Raw genomic sequence first — 18,641 nt, 5'->3', positions numbered from 1 at the left:
AACTCACATTTTTAGAACTCTCAAATGATTCTTGTCATCAATAGTAAAATATAAATATCGCTCTGGTGCCAGCGGTTTCTACTGCCTTTGGCTTCTCGTTTACTGGGAAGGAACTGGAAATGAAAAAATTGGCATTTCACTTTTAATTAATCCCTCATGTTCCTCCCCTCCTCCTCACCACCCCTAAGACTATATGTCAATGTATGCTTTTAAGATGTCTTTTTCTAGCCAATAATGGTCATAAAATGCACTTTGACCCTGTCACCTGAGACATAAACAATTCGGGTTGTCACTGGCACAGCAAAAGTCCCGACCCCTGTTATATGCCAATGCAATTCTTTGATATTACTCTTAGTGGTGTAATCATATAGTGTAACTAATCATCCATGTTAACTACAGCTGGTGATAACAAAACTGTGCTTAAACTCATTTAAAAAAAGGAAAAGATAGAGGCCAGAAGACATTGGCATCAAAGGCTGAGCAGGCCCTGTGGTAAAAAGGTGAGCTAATACTGTTATCATGTCCAGGAATATTTTGATAATACAGTATATATAGACTTCTGGCTTGGACACCTGGATGGCTAAGGGGCATGTTTTAAATACCATATCATGTCCAGAAATATTTTAGTGTTCAAAGACTTTCAGTTTGGACACCTGGCTGGGTCTGTGTCCTTTTTGTAGCTCTGTATCATGTGTAGATTAAACGTGACAGGGGTACAACCCAGGAAGCAAAGAGGATAGTAAAATGCCAGGATAACCAATAATAAGCATGCCACCATTAGAAATGTGACCAATGATGATCTGTAAGAATAATAATGGGTGTAAACTTTAAAAAAGCTGCTGACCCTAGGAGGGACAGTTTTGAGTGTATAAGAGATGATTTTCGTGGACTTAGTAAATCAGTTCTCGAGTCCGGACTCGAAAGCTCAATGGTGTGTTGCAATGTTGATGACAATAAATTGATCCACATCTGATTCTGCCTGGTTTATCCCTTGAGCCTACTTTTTGACTGAAGTTTTTGAGATTTCAGTTTGTGGGGACTTCAGACCTTTCGTGGTTTGGTCAGGGGGCTTCTTTCCCCTCGACAATTGTTTAGACTTACATTCAACATAAGTTTAAGTTACACAACACAGTGATATGGAAGTAACTGTATGTGGTTCAACCTAAATTGAGCAGCAGATAGGAAGATTGGTTAAGATTGAGTCAGATAAAATAGGAAATGCTGTCTTCTTGGCGATCCCTAACATCCCTCTCACCTATAGGTCACTATTAAACATGTGTGTAAACCATCAAGTCAAAAAGATCTAAAAAAAACAATTTATCAGTAAGACATGGAGCATTAGTCGAATCTCCCTGCGAAGTCCACACTTTGAGGAACACATTAACCCTTAGTCATGCAGTGAGCATGAAGACAATCTCCCATCAATTAACCACAAACCTCCAAGTATCCATTCAGCACAACATTAATTCTGAACCATGACTGGACTCTCTAAATTGGCTTACAGGGAGCTGGAAGGGTACACTCTGTACCAAGGCAAGCAGATGGTGTGGGGGAGGCCACGGGCAGCAAAGATAACACACACACACACACGCGCACAGGCACATGCACACGCACACAAGCACACGCGCGCACACACGTTTCACACACAGGCAGGCACACCCAGCTGAACTGGACACCAAACAATGTGCCTCATCCGCTAACCGAAAATTAATAGATCAGTAGATCAACGGGGAAATACACAGGTGCACATTCACACACACACAAACACACACAGTCATGGCCATCAGAGACTGTCCACTTAATCTGCCAAAGCTTTTCTGTCAGTGAAAAGTACTGTGCGCTGGCACAGCCCTCTGTTGATGTCTGTGGGATGATATGAAATGTATTACACACACATTGACCATTGATCGAGTGTGTTATCTTAGTTCAGCATTGATACTAAACCTCTACGGCTATCCATGGAGAGCCAAGTCATTTGCTGGAAACTCTTAAACCGCAGTTCTGGCACAAATGCCCCTCCTGGCTTCAAGATCATCTCTATGGATATTGAATATTGAACAATAAATGAGTTCTTGATTCGTGAACCATTCCAAACATTACATATTCACTTATAACATGCATACACCCCTACATCGTTACATGCATGTGAACTTAAGCAACTCACTGTGTCACACCACTTGATTTATTCAGAATACTTGATTTATTGAGTAAAACTAAGTAAGGGAAAAAGTCTTGTTATATTTTTCAGCGTACACAAATCGATGGTTGGTCTCTAAATCTCTGAACAGCTGCTGTATATTTGGCTTTCTATTAAAAAGAAATCCATGAAGCTCATAGTGTTGTTGTAATATAAAACAAGATGTTAAAAACATTAAGACACAGAAGAAACAAATAGAAGAAAGGTCAAGTCAGAGTGGGGGAAATATGGTGGGAGACTTGCAGTAAACTGTGTCCTGAGGCTGGTCATAGCAGAGGATTTTAACCACGCTGATTTAAAAACTGCTCCATTAATTACATGGGCACATTATGTGTGCTACTAGGGGAGCAAATTCACTGGACCAGGTCTACTCCAACATCGGACAGGGCTAAAGAGCTAAACCACGAACCATGTGTCTCTGCTCTTAATCCTGGCAGACACCCCCCTCAGGAAAAGTGCTCTTACCACAACTAAGACTGTTAAAACATGACCTGGGTGCCTCTCATCTGCTGCAGGACTGCTTCCAAATAACTGACTGGGACATTTTTGAACATCGTGGTGTGCTTTGTCAGGTCCTGGCAAAGCACACCACAGCTGTCCTGTGTTTTATCAAGAACTCAATGGACACTGTTACTGTGGACAAGCATATCCAGGTTTATCCAAACTGGAAAGCCCTGGATGACAAGAGAGTTCCAGAGCCTGCTGAGCGACGGAGCTGATCAGAGACTACAGTAGAAACAAAATTCAGCCCATCTTCATCAGCGGGAACTGTGAGGAGGGGGTTTCGGACTTCAGGTTTTTAGGCATCCACGTAGACCTGACCTCGAGCACAAACACCACAGTGCTGGTTAAAACTGAGGATTCTCAGGAAAAACCACCTCCCCTCAAAACTGCTTGTGTCATACTACCGTTGCTTCATAGAGAACAAACTGACTTACGGCATCTGTGCCAGCTGCACAGTAGCACAGAGGAAAGCACTCCAGAGGGTCATCACCACCACCTAGATGATCGTTGGCTGCCCACTCCCCTCCCTGGAAGATCTACATAGTTCCTGCTGCCATAAAAAAGCTTGTGGCGTCCTGAAGGACCCAACCCACCCCCCATCTGTTTGAACTACTGCTCAGGCAGACGTTACAGGATTATAAAAATATGGAAAAACATCCCATAGCCATAACTGCACTAAATGCTCTTAAGACTTGATTCTACATGCAATTCAAATGAATGCCAGCATAAATAATGCCAGTGAAAATAATGTGTGTGTTTGGTTTTTATGTTGCGCTTTTTCCTTTTAGAGTCTTCTTTCGTTTATTTTGTATGATTATTTTGTAATTTGGAGGCTTATGATATTATTTAAGCTTTTTACCCATCTTCTGCACAGAGAAGGCCTGCACTTTCAATTTCGTTGTACATGTACAATGATAATTAAAAGAATCTATTCTATTCTAAACTAGGGGTCTGTTCCAATACCTAGTGAGCTGCCTACATAGTCAGCATTTTAAGTCATCATGTAAGCACTCCAACATGAGTGCTGTCTCAATTCCTGGGCGCTATCTACTAAGACGGCTAAATTTGATAGAATTTTAAATTATCATGCCATGGTGACAGAGTAAGACAATCCCACAATGCAACGTGGCTCTGGTGAATTTCTTTGATCCCCAATGGCGAATGCAGACAACAGTGGAGCGAAGTCAATTTGAAACCTAAGTTATTACAACTACTGCAGAGGTTTTGGTTTTTGGTTGGATTTGTTTTGTCATTAATAGTAACAGGTGTAACTGGGTAATGGTGTAATTTGTACATGATCTGTATAAATGCAAATTTTAATGTTTTTGTACATCATCATCACATTCTTTTTCGTGGATTAGCATGTTGTGTTGCCTCGAGCTAGCCAGCGCTATTGCTCAGTTAATGCTAACATCAAATGGAATGATTCCAAATCAACAGAGTTAATAAAACGAATCTACCACGATACTCAAGTCAAGTCAAGTCAAGTTTATTTGTATAGCCCAATATCAGATACAATGTCTCAAAGGGCTTTACAGAGCCACAACATCAGGAAAATTCCCGACCCAGCCCAAAGCTCTCAAGGAAAGCCAGGAAAAAGTCCGGAAAAAACCTAGATGGATAAGGAAAAAAAGGAAGAAACCTCGGGAGGGGCAATTCCATGAGAGATTCCCTCTCCTCGAATGGCTGGGTGTGCAGTAAACGACTGGGCAGTGTATTCTGTTTTTTTTTTTGCACAAAAGTGTTCTCTTTTCACATTTAGGGACCAAACCTGTGCTGGAAACATTCATTAAAAGGAAGTTAATAGAAACAGCAAAGCCTAAGAGAAAAGCACATTTCCATGCATGCAAGGATGCAGTGATGTCTCCTTCCAACAGGAAGGAAAAGACAGGAGCACTCTACCTGGAACATCAACAGGTACACACACACACACACACACACACACACACACACACACACACACACACACACTGTAGAAAGCACTACAAGAGGAAAGTCGTGGATTATTCTCACACTTTCATCTTTGTATATAAGAAACTTATCAACACACCAACAGATAAGAAATAACTGTCATGTGAAATGACTTCAAATAAGTTGTTCTGTGCAATGGAAGTTATGGGAAAAGATACAGTTACAAGTTGAATCATTATTCACTTTATTCATAGGCCAGTTTAACAAAAATCTGGTTTACAACTTGCTGTGGGGAAGGCGTCACCGAAGGTGCTCAGACTCCTGCCTGGGGGCGGCTGGCCAGTCGCTCCCTATCATGGTCGGTGAAGCACCGCTGTCTAAATCACTACTCCAGTGCCATAGTCAAGGCCTGGAGGTTCTGCTGCAGGAGTGTCAGAGTGGAAGGTGGAAGGACACCAGAGCCAGGTGAACAGCAGTCTCTGCACTGCCCCAGCTGCTGTGCTATGCTACTAGCTGGATTTAGTGGAGTTAGTGCTCTAGCTGTGTCGTCAAGTTGTAATTGGGTAGCTTTGCTAGTGTTTCAGGTGTTGTTGCATGGTACGGAAGGCTGGGCATGGGGACCAGTAGTGGTGGTCAGTGGGCAGCAGCGGCAGGGGTCGGCAGCTGCCGACCCTGGTCACTGGGTCGGCAGCTGCTGGCAGTGGACAGCAGGAATTCCCTGGTAGTGGCAAATCTGGTCACAGGGGGATGGTACTGCAGTGCGCTGGAGCCATCTTGGGGGCGATGAGTGTCAGGATCAGATTTGACTCCCTTCCTCTGCTAAAATCTCTTACCTGGCAAGATGTCTGGTTACTGAAATGCTGAATAAACATGCTACTCATGAGTCCATGTTGGTTTTGTTTACAAGCCTCAGTTTGTTTATAGATAGGCAGTTTGTGTCTAAAGGACCACAAAAAGTTCAGCTAAAATATACTTTTCCACTGTGGTTTTGGAGTAATTGCTGACTTTACAAATTGTTAATAAAGAGAACTAGCTATGTGGCTACTATGGAAATGACTGAATCCATTCACTGTCTTTTGGTTGTAACTCTTCCACTCTCTGCTTCTCTCAGAGCAGAGAGTGGCTACTACAGACCTTTCTAGGTTTAAGCAGGCTTTAGTACTGTGTAAGGATGAATAATCTCACACTATGAGCAGAGATAGTTCACTTTGTTTTATCTGACTCCATTAATTAATAAGAATAGAATGGTGATTTAGTCATGCTGATATAGTTATGCAGAGAGACATGGCACAATAGAAGTTACATGAATGCTGAATAATTACATTTGCAGTTGCAACAGCTAAGAGAATGTAAAGCAAAACCCAAAACAATACAAAAGATGAAATAAAGTTAATCAAAGCAGGAAATGAAAGTAAGAGAAAGAGAAAGGAAGAGCCATTGAGAAAGAGAAAGAGCCCCCTCCACAATGGCATCTTTAAAATCCTTACCTTGGACATTTACATGCTTTTGCCACAAACCAATGACAGACTGCCACACCGGTTCTTTGGAACACCCACTGACTACAGAACGAGATGTGTTACTACATTCAGCATTCCTTTCTGTGGTGAAAGCATCATGAGATCCCCTGAGATCCCCTTACAGTCACTGTGTTAACACTTAAGAGAAACTGGACCCAAGCACGGTTACATTAAATCAGGAACCCAACAGAAAAATAATAATTAATTTTGAGACATCCACAGAGGTGTAAATCCACCACTCCAACTTCTGTCCTGTATGCAACAATTTGTATGTCCATTTTGTCTGAGCATGTCCACAATTACATGAACCCAGTCTGCTGCTGCTGATGCAGAATTTAACCTTATTGTAATGTTGCAACTTTTGGTAGCCACTACGTTGATTTAAGTGAAATCCGGGGACTGAACAATGTGCCTGAAAATGCATATTCAAAGCCAGAGGAAAACATCAGGGTAGGAACAAATATTGTTTTTTAATATAAATTCATCTGACATTGACTTGTACATCTTTTTGCCCATCGGTAGAGGCACCTTATCACACCCCCTGAGTCCTCAATGTGAAACATTTCACACAGACGCACACATACAGTACTTCACACAGCATGTCGCTATACTTAATGTACGACAAATAGCTATCAAAGCAATTACTGATAAAACCTTAACCAGCAAACAAAATCATTCTCCTTTGTGCATGAGAGAGCTTGAAATTGAGTTTCTGTTCATAAGCAGTTGGAAACTTTGAAGAATGTTTTTGCAATATATTTGTGATTTCAATATTAGGAATAACAAAAGCAAATTTTACTGCTCTTTCAGTTCAAAGCATATGAATTCCATTTTTCAGCTTCAAATTCCTTTTGGAATACTGCTCAGGTAAAAAAAAAAAAAACCCTCCTCAATTGGTCCATTGTGTAAAAGAAACATATATGTAATGCAGCTGGGATTATTTACTTAACCAGGTAAATGGTGGCCTTGAAGGGGATATAGTACACGTTCAGTTATTTATCGCTTATTTTTATATTGTGATACAGTGCACTAAAAAGTAAGAGGGTATTTGCCAGGAGTCAAAGAGTTTAAATAAAAAGAAATGCACCCAAGAACACAAGCCCATACATCCTGAAGTGTCCTAAAAACTTTCTTTGGGTCCTTGGATTGGACCTTTATGTCTGTAACATGTTTAGGCCAACATGTAACATCTTGAAGAGACAGTACTTACAATGACCTGTTTTCCTCTCAATGTGCACTGTATTGCTGCAGCAAGGGAGCACAGAGGTGGAGCTGTGTGTTTTGCAGGTTAGTGCTTTGCATAGGTTTCAAAGAGTAATGTCGAGTAATGGGAAAAGGTTGACTCTGGGGATAAAAGTAATAATTCTATGTGCACCACTAATTTAAGAATGCATGTATTGATGTGTAGGGACATTCATCTGAAGCTGTGAAAATGTACTCTCAATTCTCAACAGCACTTTATGGCTTTATTGATCCAAATAAATGCATACACTGGAGTTTAGAGGAGCAGTGGTAAAGAATAAACTTTCTTTGGCACATGAATGCACACGTGAGTGTATTTTTATTGGAAAATATACGAAAGAGAAAAGAAAAGAAAAGTCTCTCTGCCGTAGGCCCAATTCCATGGAAGACTGTTTACGAATATTTAACGCCTCCGCAGATCCTGCCGGCATTTGCAAGGAGCCTTTTACTTTGAATACACAACTAAGCAGTGCACAAACACACACACGTACACACACACACATTCATTGTCCTCAGGATTTCTTCCTTCCAGTGAACATAATTCTCATCAATTTGTTTCCTACTTATCTGTCTCCCTATTCACTTTTTTCGTCATTGTTTGTTTCTCTTTGTATTTATTTATTTTAACTTGGGTTTAGGTCTAAGGATAAAGCAGAATCTGGGCGTGAAAGAGCAGTGCCTAGTCCCTTACCACACAAAAGAACCCTCAAAAAAATGTACCTTGTGTGTGTTCCTACCAATGGACAGATGTATGAACAGATACTGTATATGTGTGTGTTTGTGGGCCTTCCTTTGGGTCAGTGTATAGTAAAAATTAAAGCATCAAGTGAAAACTAGACTTGTGAATAAATCAGCGAGCCAGTTGTAAGGGAATGGCATTTCAGGTGAATAGGAGAATATTTTGTGTTCCCACTGTGAAGCAAATAGTAAGTAGATCTTAAGTCCTTGGTATTACAGAGACATAACTGTCTTCAGTATAAGTAAAATAAATAAAGTATGCAACCATAATTCATTTCCAGTTCTTGTGCGGGCATTGAGCATGTCATGTTGTTTCAACAACACAATAGAACTGACAAATGCTACCAACCTTCATTTATGTAGAAACTCTGCTGTCACAGCTTAGTTCCGTGAGTCATCCCGCTCAGAGGAATTCGAGTGCCTGGCAAACTCAGTTCATTCCCGCAAACAGCTTTTCCTCCAGCAAGAGCTCTGAATAACTTTTGGGCTCAATGAAAAATGCGAAAAGGTTTGACTATTCGATAGTCTGAGTTTTAAAAGTTCTCCTCTGCTCAATGTAATCATAAAACACATTCAGATGACTAGAATAAGATGCGTCAATCCACACCTTTGAGTTTGCCAGGATTGTCTTGAGATTTCTGTGAATGAGGTTTTCCAGAGTGTCCAGTCCCAAAACCTGGATGTCAGGAAAGGAGGTCTAATATGTATTGCTTTACAGTGACGTAAGTAATACACAAATTAAAGAACATTTACAAACATTGTCTGTTGTGTGAAAAAATGTATATCCAACAACAGTAAATACTTCAGTATAAAGGTAGTTGAAGCTGCATACCAGTAGTATATGATCACAGATGGTTCTGTATTATGTCTGTATTTCATGCACATCCTGTCACCCTCACGAACATGGGTATACAGTGATTATTATACAAGTACAACGCCAAGTACACTGCACAGTTCAGGCAGTGGCAGTTTTGTTGTTAAGTGAGTGCTGGGTTTTCCAGCACATATCATTAAGTTACGCTGGGACCAACTGCTGCTCCCTATAAAGAAAACGTCTGGATTACAGATAGCAGAAGACACAAATTCCACCCCACATACAGAACTTACCTGGGAGGTTCTGAGTGCTTAAGTAAGATTGAAGTCTGAACACAGAGGAACACAATTTAGACCTTTTTGGAGCATACATATTTTTTGCATAGTTGATGTAAACTTTAAACCTGACCATAGTCTATTGGTTACTTTTGTGTGAAATGCATCACATTGCTTTATCTAAGTTGTAACAAGCTAACTTGCTTACTTTACAAGCTAACTGCCTGTTCAGTTTACAGAGCAGGTTCAATATGAGACAATATGAAACAAACAAACATAAGCTTCTGTAGGGGGGGTGGAGGGCAATGAAGGTTGGGGAGTTTGTCAAGCAAAATGTCTCAGAAGCAAGACATGGTATGAATAAAATCCCAATCAGAAGCACTGTGGTATTTAATGGGCATACTCTTTCTCAGAGAATGAAAAATGACACAGATGGATGTCTTTTCGCAGTGGGAAAATGAAGGCTGAGGACACAGACTAGTAAAATGGTTGAGGAGCAACACCCATGACAATGATAATCTAAATGACACAGAGTCCCAATGAAATAGATTTTTTGTCCCAACTTTATTGTTCCGAGGTATGGGACAAAATGAAATGTGTTTGGGTATGGCAATAACGAAATACAGTAAAGGGGACGAAAGGAAGATGGAAGGACACCTAATTCAGGGAGTATCACTCACAACTGATATTAAAGAGGTAAAGTTAAGTTGTTTTCTCCATTCAAGTAGGCTCACTGACTAATTCTAACACTGAAGGCACCTGTGATAGTAATGAGAGAAAAAAGACAACACAGGTATTATGATTAAGAATAATCTGATACATTGAAAATTGAAAGCAAAGAGCCAATTAATTCATTCTATCCTTTTATTACATATGGAATAAAAATTGGTAGATACCAATCGCTTTTATCAGTGTCAACTCATTTCAGAGTGTTTATTTTAAAGGGTACCACTTCAAGCCACGTCTGTGCAAACTGTGGGCACACCCCATAGAATCTGGTGTGCATGAGAAAAAAAAAACGGCAGTGTCATTTTAGTGGCTCCATACACACAACACACAACACACATGCAGTTAGCTTGTGCCATAGATGAAAAGCTTACATGATGCCGCTGGACATAAACAAGACTCAGTGACAACTGTAGTAACAAGACTGATAGAAGACTTCACATTTAAAAATAATTATATATTTATATAATTAATTTAGCAGAATTTTGAATAACACATAACATGAAGCAGTGTTTGGGATAAATTCTTTTCTGAAGTAGCTTGGTTATGAAATATAAACTATTGTGAGTGCATATTGTGAGTATTTGGGTGCCTTAATTTTCCTCAGCTGCCAATCACAGGCAGCAGATCTTAAATGCCAGACAGACCTGGAACAATAGCATCATTCTCTCTATTCTCCTTCGTAGCCATTATGAATTTCTCACTGCCTCCACAAACCAAAACAATTACTGAGAGGCTACAGATGGGATATCTAAGTAAATAATCCCGTTGGCATGTTGGGCTGGAGTGAAAAGTCTTAATGTCGATGAGGGAATAATGGGCTGCTGTCAGCCTTTCTGATGGATTAGCAGGGATTGTTTCTGCTTTTAGGTCACATGTGAGTCATTCCCATAGATGGGTAATTTGACCAGCTGTTTTATCACCCATTTCAAAGCCTAATATTGAATATTTCCATTTGCTTTATCAGTTTTCCAGTAAGCTCTCTCATGGTACAGTGATATTCTGTTTTTGCTTTGAACCATTTAAATGAAAACATAGTGCTGGGATCATTAAAATGCACATGCCTACATGACTATACATTATGAAGTTGGTCTAAAACAGACTTGACAACAATGAAATGGACAGAACCAATTCAATATATTTCTGACCTTACATCATAAAAGTTGAAATGAAAGAGATGGTTGGTAGCTTTAACAAAAGAGATCTACATCAGAGTCTGACTAGCCCCCAACCTTGTTTTCATCATCAGAAATGACATCAGCTGCATTCTTTTTTTATAAAGCAATTAGCATGCTCTGATATTAACTTCATCTAAAAGATTTTAGTTGTTTGATCCAACTTGTCCTTTAGTTAGGGCCCAATATTTTTTTAATTAATTAATTAGTTTTTGCAAATGTTGCAAATCAAAAATCCATTCAGGATAAATCTGATGCAGTTCAAGCACCACAAGTTGGATTCCTCCACCTGTGCATAATTCCTGTCCAACAATCTGGCAATTGAATACTCTTCACATGTGTAATTGATTTTATCCTCTCCAAACCTTTTATGAAAATGCAATCTCATTTGGCCCAGACAGATGATAATCATTTCCAAAAACTAATTTGTCCTAGTGCATGCTAAGTATGATCTGCCTCCTGTTTTCCTCCTGTCTTTCTAAATGTCTGTTTCCGTGTTTCTCTGTCCTTTCTCCTCAGAGTACATGACAAAATGTCTGAAACTCTTCACATCTCATTAATTTCTGTCTCTGTATCTATTCTTTCGCGTAATGATCTCTTGCTTCACACAATTGATGAGAAGGTAATAACTCCCAGCACCAATGCTGTGGGTGCTTGTTTGGCACAGTGCTATTAGTGACACATGCTGTTATCGTCCCTGTCTTCTGACAAGCTCGAAAGGACCGCAGCACATATGAAGGACGCCGACACAGTTTTAACAAAGAACAATGTTGTTTTATTCGTTAACAAATAAACAGCAAACAAAAAGGACTGGAGTTCCCAGCCAAACTGAACAGAAAAAGAGAAGGAACGCCAGACCAGCCATCAAACACAGAACCAAAGCCACGGAAAATAGGACTAGCGGGAGCTCCAGAGCCAATTAAGAAAACCAGGCACTCTGTACATTCCAAGGAGAACCAGGAAACTGCATCCAATGCAGCCTCCTCCTTCCAGCCACGCACCTGTAATTAGAGAGAGAGAGGGAGAGATACGCCCCGCTACTGCCTCCTTTTATGTGCACAGGTGAGGGTCATCACCTGATGACGGGGCGGGGCGGAGAGGAGACAGCCAACACACACACACACAGCAAGGCCACACGTTACACATGCACAACATGGTGACATTGTGATTTTTAAATTACAGAAGTAATTCCACCTTGTTCGCAGTCAAGCAATGTCGAAGATGATGACGGTTCAACGGTAGTTAAGCAGGAAATCTACCTTCCCCCGTTTATGTCACGGTGTCCCAAAAAACAAGATACTGTGAGAAATCATGTCATTGACTTAAAACATGTGTGCCTTGCTCCCTTGTACAACACAAGACAAGACATATACAAGGCTTTTGAAAGAACGGCCCTTGCATCTGGATCAAAATGATCCAGATCCAGAAAAGTTTGCAATGCAATGACAATCAAATCACCATGCTGCTTTTGGCAAACTGGGGGAGTAAAAGTGAAAATGGAAGTGTTTTATTCTGATTAATACAAACGTGATGGGTAAACTTTTATCTTTACTCTTAACATGAATATATATATTTAGACTTAACTATATTTGAGCAGTTTAAGCCCAAGGCTTGAACTGTTTTTTTTTTGTATTTGGGTTTAGAATGATTGATGATGACTGTTGGCTTGTTTTAACACTTGGTTTCTCCCTCTGTAGAGAGGATGGAGGGCCGGGGAGCCAGCTGGACTCTATAACTTTTGTATGTTCCAGAAAGAGGTAAAGGTTATTCCTGCAAGGTTCTTTTATTTTTTTCATTTGTGTTCTGAGCATTACCCTTATCATTGTGTTTGAAGTATTTATAAATGTTACAATTTGCCAGAATAGAGGACCCAAGGTGCAGATTCACCGGGAAGTCTTTATTTAGACGAGGCAAAAATTTACAAGGAAACTTGGAATCACGAGAGGTAATGCCACGGAGGACAACAGGAAAAACATAAGCACACCTAACATAGCAAACTGACGCAGACGTAACATCAGGGAACTGAAACAACAATCCGACCAGGAACACAATCACACAGGGGTTCATATACACACCAAACAGGGAAGGAGACAAAGACACAGGTGAAACACATTAGGGAAAACAGGTAATCAGGATGATGGGTAACAAATGGGCAGGAAGTAAAGATAACAGGGACATGGACACGACAGGGTTTCACAGTAAAACAGGAAGCACACAAGACAATCCTAACAATAAAATGATTGTATTGCTTCAGGTCGGCAATTTGCTGTATGATTTGATCACATTTGAATCTGTTTTTAATTTCAGAGCATTTTGGGGTCGCCAGTGGATACATGAGGGCCTGAACGGTTGTTGCCTTTCTGCTTCTTGCACTCGGTGGTGGCCCTGAACACGTGGGTATTTTTTGCTTTTGTTTGCTGTGAAAGTATATGCTGTTGCACATGAATGTGACGGGGTGTCCTGACTCACCATTCTATGGTCTTGAGGTGGTGGCGACGGCCATTTGCATCTTTTAACCTCCTGTGAAGATTGATATGGTTTGTTTGTAAATTGTTTATAAATTGCCCCTCTCAGGAAAGGAACTGTTTAAGCATGTACAGTATATGTGATTTTCAAGCCTTCACTCGTTAAGACAAAACTTCTCAGGACGTGGGGGAGGATGGGATGAAGTGGTTGTGTCAAACAAAATAAACCATTTTTAACCAAACTAGGCCTAACTAAGGTCCTGTTGCATAAGCTGGCTCAACAAAATCGATATCCCACCATCAGGGATAATATCACAAAGCCACTAATCAGCAGGATTTGTTAATGCCGGCCTTGTTAACGCGGAGACGTGCACACTCTCATAAAAGGGGGTGTGTCTGCAAACACAAGCCAATAGGAAGACGATGGAGTGGTCTGCTTCAATGTGAGTAATTCATGTCAAATGCACTTTAAAAAAAGCTGGATTTGATCTGACTTCACTCTCAAATTATAAACTGTCTATCGCGTCATCACTGTATCTTGTTGATTGAATATCACCTGTGATTGAGACCTTAGATTAAGCATTCTCACTTATTTTACTTGCAATTGTGGCAGCGTGAAAACACACGGTGAAGCAAGGAAGAAGTGTGCATGTCTGCCTTCCGCCGATAAGCTATATTGTTGGTAAAGAATATCCTTTATATGGGGAAACCCTCTACAGATACGCCAAGGGGATCCTACAAGTACGGTGACACGAATTTCCAAGCAAGGTGATGGGTGAAGACACAGACCTTTACATTTCACCCCAACTAGGCTCCAACAAATTCTGCTCTGGACCAGACTTGTTTGAAGCATAAATTATCCTAAAGATAAAATGCAATCAGAAATTAGATCAGCTTTGTGATATGGAAAAATCAGATTTTTTTCCCACTTTTTTAAATTATTTGTTATCCGACAGCTGTGGCTGACGAAAACAAAATATTCTCATCTCCACTTCAAACGCATGTACATTTTTGCCTCCACATAGTTTGGTTTTTGGTTTAAAAGTTGCGATTCTTAATTACAATGCAACACAATAATGGTATTATTATAGTAACTAGCAGCTTTGCAGCGAGTTGTGGACTTTTCACGTCTGTTGCGCTGACATGCCGGCTCGGCTCCAGTGCTTCCTGATTTTTGTCCTGGTGTACAGAATTTTCATATTGTAAAATAAACATCTAAAATGCAAATGCCAATATTTCGCAATACAGAGAAAAAAATGTCAGATTTTAATGCAATATTTATTGATATGTGTTTTGTCATGAAGCGATCTTGGGAGATGTCTTTAGGTATTGTTAATGTTCCAAACATGAAACATTCTAATGTGCATGCGCAGTCTCAGAGACTTGCTAGCCAGACTAGTAGCAGCTACTGACTGAACCCCAATGGATGCTGGAAAACACAAAACTAAACAAAAACATTGTAGGGAGTGTCATGTTCAAATTCTTCTTCAGGCCAGCAATGAGGACTTCAAGTAGAGAGAGGTCACACTTAGGCTGTTTATTAAGCAAAAGAGGTTAAAGTTGCGAGTAGAGTATTTGACTCAGCCAAGATCTCATGGTCTCAGCTGAGTTGCAATTTCAGATCTCAGAACCTCTTTTTATGTCGGTAAATCACGCTCTCAGTTACAGTAAATTACATTATTCAACACAATAACTATGACAAAAACATTTCACCACCCAAATGAAACTAAAGTTCAAGTTCCTAAGTGCAAAAAGAGAAATTATGTAAATGAAGTGTGATTTAAATGTTTAGACACAATGAAATGAAGGAAATTAATGAACATGAATGCAGATGTAAAATAAAAGCAGCAATCCTAAAAAGGAAATACTTTGACTTTTAGATGTCTATCTTAATGTTAGGATCTATGTTAACATTCATTTACTAAAATAGGAATATACAAAGAGTTAAACAGTGACAATTACAATGGAGAGCACATGGTATGATATGTCAATAAATATACAAAGGGGGGCAGTGTGGATCTATGATAGCTTTCGCATAAAACAAGAAAGCTCTAAACTTTTTACGGGGAACCGTCTCTGCTCTGTGACCTTCTTTACACAGGCTCCTGAGCAGGGGTGTCAAACTCATTTTAGTTCAAGTTTTCGGTTTGGTTTAGTGCAAAGAAGTACAAGTGCATATTGAAAATGTTAACATTTGATGAACTATCTTTTTACAGAACATATTATGAACAACCTGAAATATCTTTTCATCAATAAACAATAATTTCAACACAGTCTTTATATAACAATGTGTCAAGATCTAGAAATATCAAATTTAAATACATTTCCACATCTGTGTAGTAATGTGGACTGAACTGACTCAATCCGGCACTTTCTGTCACAGAATGATGCAGAAAAACTTGACTCCAGCTGGTCCATAATGCAGCCGCACATGTCCTGACCAAAATTAGGAAAAGGGATCATATTTCTCCCATTTTAAGTTTGTTGCACTGGCTTCAAGTAAAATCTAGAATAGAATTTAAAATCCTCCTGCTCACTTTTAAAGCTCTATATGGTCAGCCCCATCTTACCTAAAAGAGCTTGTAGTACCCTACTACCCAACTAGAAAGCTGCGCTCCCAGAATGCAGGCTTACTTGTGGTTCCTAGTATCTCCAAAAGTAGAACGAGGGAAGAGCCTTCAGTTATCAGGCTCCTCTCTTGTGAAACCATCTCCCAGATTCGGTCCAGGGGGTGACACCCTCTCTACGTTTAAAAGTAGGCTTAAAACTTTCCTTTTTGATAAAGCTCATAGTTAGGACCAACCAGGCTTACCTTGGACCAGACCCCAGTTATGCTGCTATACGCGTAGAATACTGGGGGACTTCTCATGATGCACTGAGCTCCTCTCTCCTCCTCCCCTCTCTAACCATGCATACCCATGTCATTGCATTACCACTGCACTCCACTAGTTTCTTCCTCTATGTCGTCTGTGTTCTCTAATCTCACAAGTTGCTGTGGAAGCCTGTCATGTAGAGATGAAGACCCTTTCTTTTTTTTATTTTTCCACAAAGATGTAACATTGCGTTTCACACAACATTCATTTTGAATCCATAATCACTTATGTTCGGGACCCTCTATGATGCAATGTAGTACTGTTTGAAATATGAGTTAGTGCCTGGCGAATGCACGGTGCCATGAGAGCAATGCTGGTACATTTAACACTCCACCCTGTTGCTACTTTGCACACTGTGAAAGATAGGGACACTGTCCTGCAGATGAAACTGTTGTCAAACACTACCACATCTGAATTCATCACCTCTGTGTGCACTGCACTCTGAGCATGCCCAAGCCCTTCCCTGCTGTGCTCTGAAGGTTTTGAAATTGGAGCTAGCACTGAGCAAAGCTGCAGTCATTATCAGATTTTTAATGACTTAAATCAAGTTCCTTAGGACCCCAACTCTTCTTACTAGGGGAAAGCAAAGTAGATGATCGATCTAGCCTTCACTACAAATCTTGAATATTGCAATTACTATTTCAAATAATCTAAATAAAAGGGGACTTAGTCAAAGTATGTATCCAAATTCAACAATAATCTAATTACTGTTCGGTTAGGGTTAGTAACACCCAGAGATCAGCTCACCGAATGTACATGTGAGGTTGTGACGTGCCAGAGAATTGATTCAACAACATTCATGCAAAACGTGGTGTGATTCGCCATGGATCGAGTCCATCGGGTCCCAGGCTGCGCTGAGCAGGTCCGTGCAGTGGCTGGTCAAGAGTGAGACGCACTTGGTTCCAATTCCTCGGTCCTAGTGGAAAAGCCCAAAGCAGGAGGTTTGCCGACGTGGTGTGGGGAAGGCCAAGGGAAGCCTGTCACCTTCTCTGTCCACAATAAGAAGTCACCAAGGGAAGCCTGTCACCTTCTCTGTCCACAATAACAAGTCACAGTCTGAAAAATTAAAAAAGGGTCAACAAACCCGATTTGAGAGGTCTGTGTTCACTGGAACAACGTCTTTGTCACTTTTACTTACCGGTGGTGAGGTCAGGAGATGTGGCTCTTTGTCGTTCGTCCAGCAAAGAGGGAGAGGGTCTCCTGCGAGCAGCATGTGCGTCGCACAGAGGGAGAGGGCTCCAATCAGCAATTGGACGGGGTAATTCTAGTGGGGTAATGTTTTAGTCTCTGTAATAGAATGTGGTGGTCAATGTTGTTAAATACAGCACTGAAATCTAAAAGGACAAGTCATATGTGACTTAGACAACTACTGTCTCTGTGCTATGGCTTTACCATCCTCAAGTTCTGAGTTAAGCCTGAGCCTAAAGGCATGTCTGAAAAACCTCCACATATTTTGATTGGTGGCATGCATGTCAAAGTGGAGTCAGCTAAGGCCCTTCTTTGCAGTACAGCTGTGCTGGCAGCTCCAAATGTTTTACGTAATTTCAAGCTGAATTTCTTGCTGATTAATTGATGCAATTAAGAGGTAATTTGCTACTTTTACCAGTGCTGTCTCTGTGCTTTTGTAGTCTCTATATCCAGACTAAAAAACCTCAAACAAACTATTGACATGTAGAAAGTCTCAGCAACTGATTGGGGGCTGCTTTTTTGAAGATCTTGGAGAGAATGGGAAAGTTAGTAATAGGCCTGTAATTGGCTAAAATGCCCGGATCAAGCTAGCTTGAGCAGTCTAGTTGGAATTGGGTCTGGGAGACAGGTTGATGATTTAGATGAGGAAATCATTGAAGGTTATTGAGTTAATTACAGAGTCAATTAGAGAGACACTATCAACATATATATCAGGTTTTACACCTATTCCTCAGGTTCCTGTGATTGAGGATAAATCAGTGCCTATTGAGGGCAGGAGGTGATGAATTTCATTTCTAATTGTTATAATTTTATGATCAAAGAAGCTCATGAAATCATTGCAACTAATTTCTATGGGAATACATGGGTCAATGGAGTTATTGCTGTAGGTCTTAGTCTTAGTGACCCTGCTGTACTATCGACAAGATTGTCTATCATATGTAGTAAAGAAGTGCTAACAAAAGGGAATACTTCCTTGAGCACTAGCACCATGAGACTAGTTCGTGTCCGAAATTATT

This window comes from Genypterus blacodes, unplaced genomic scaffold (genome assembly GCF_046128005.1).
Source record: "Genypterus blacodes isolate CSIRO-AG114 ecotype Tasmania unplaced genomic scaffold, CSIRO-AGI_Gbla_v1 ptg000044l_1, whole genome shotgun sequence".
NCBI lineage: Eukaryota > Metazoa > Chordata > Actinopteri > Ophidiiformes > Ophidiidae > Genypterus > Genypterus blacodes.
This window is presented reverse-complemented; position numbering follows the sequence as displayed.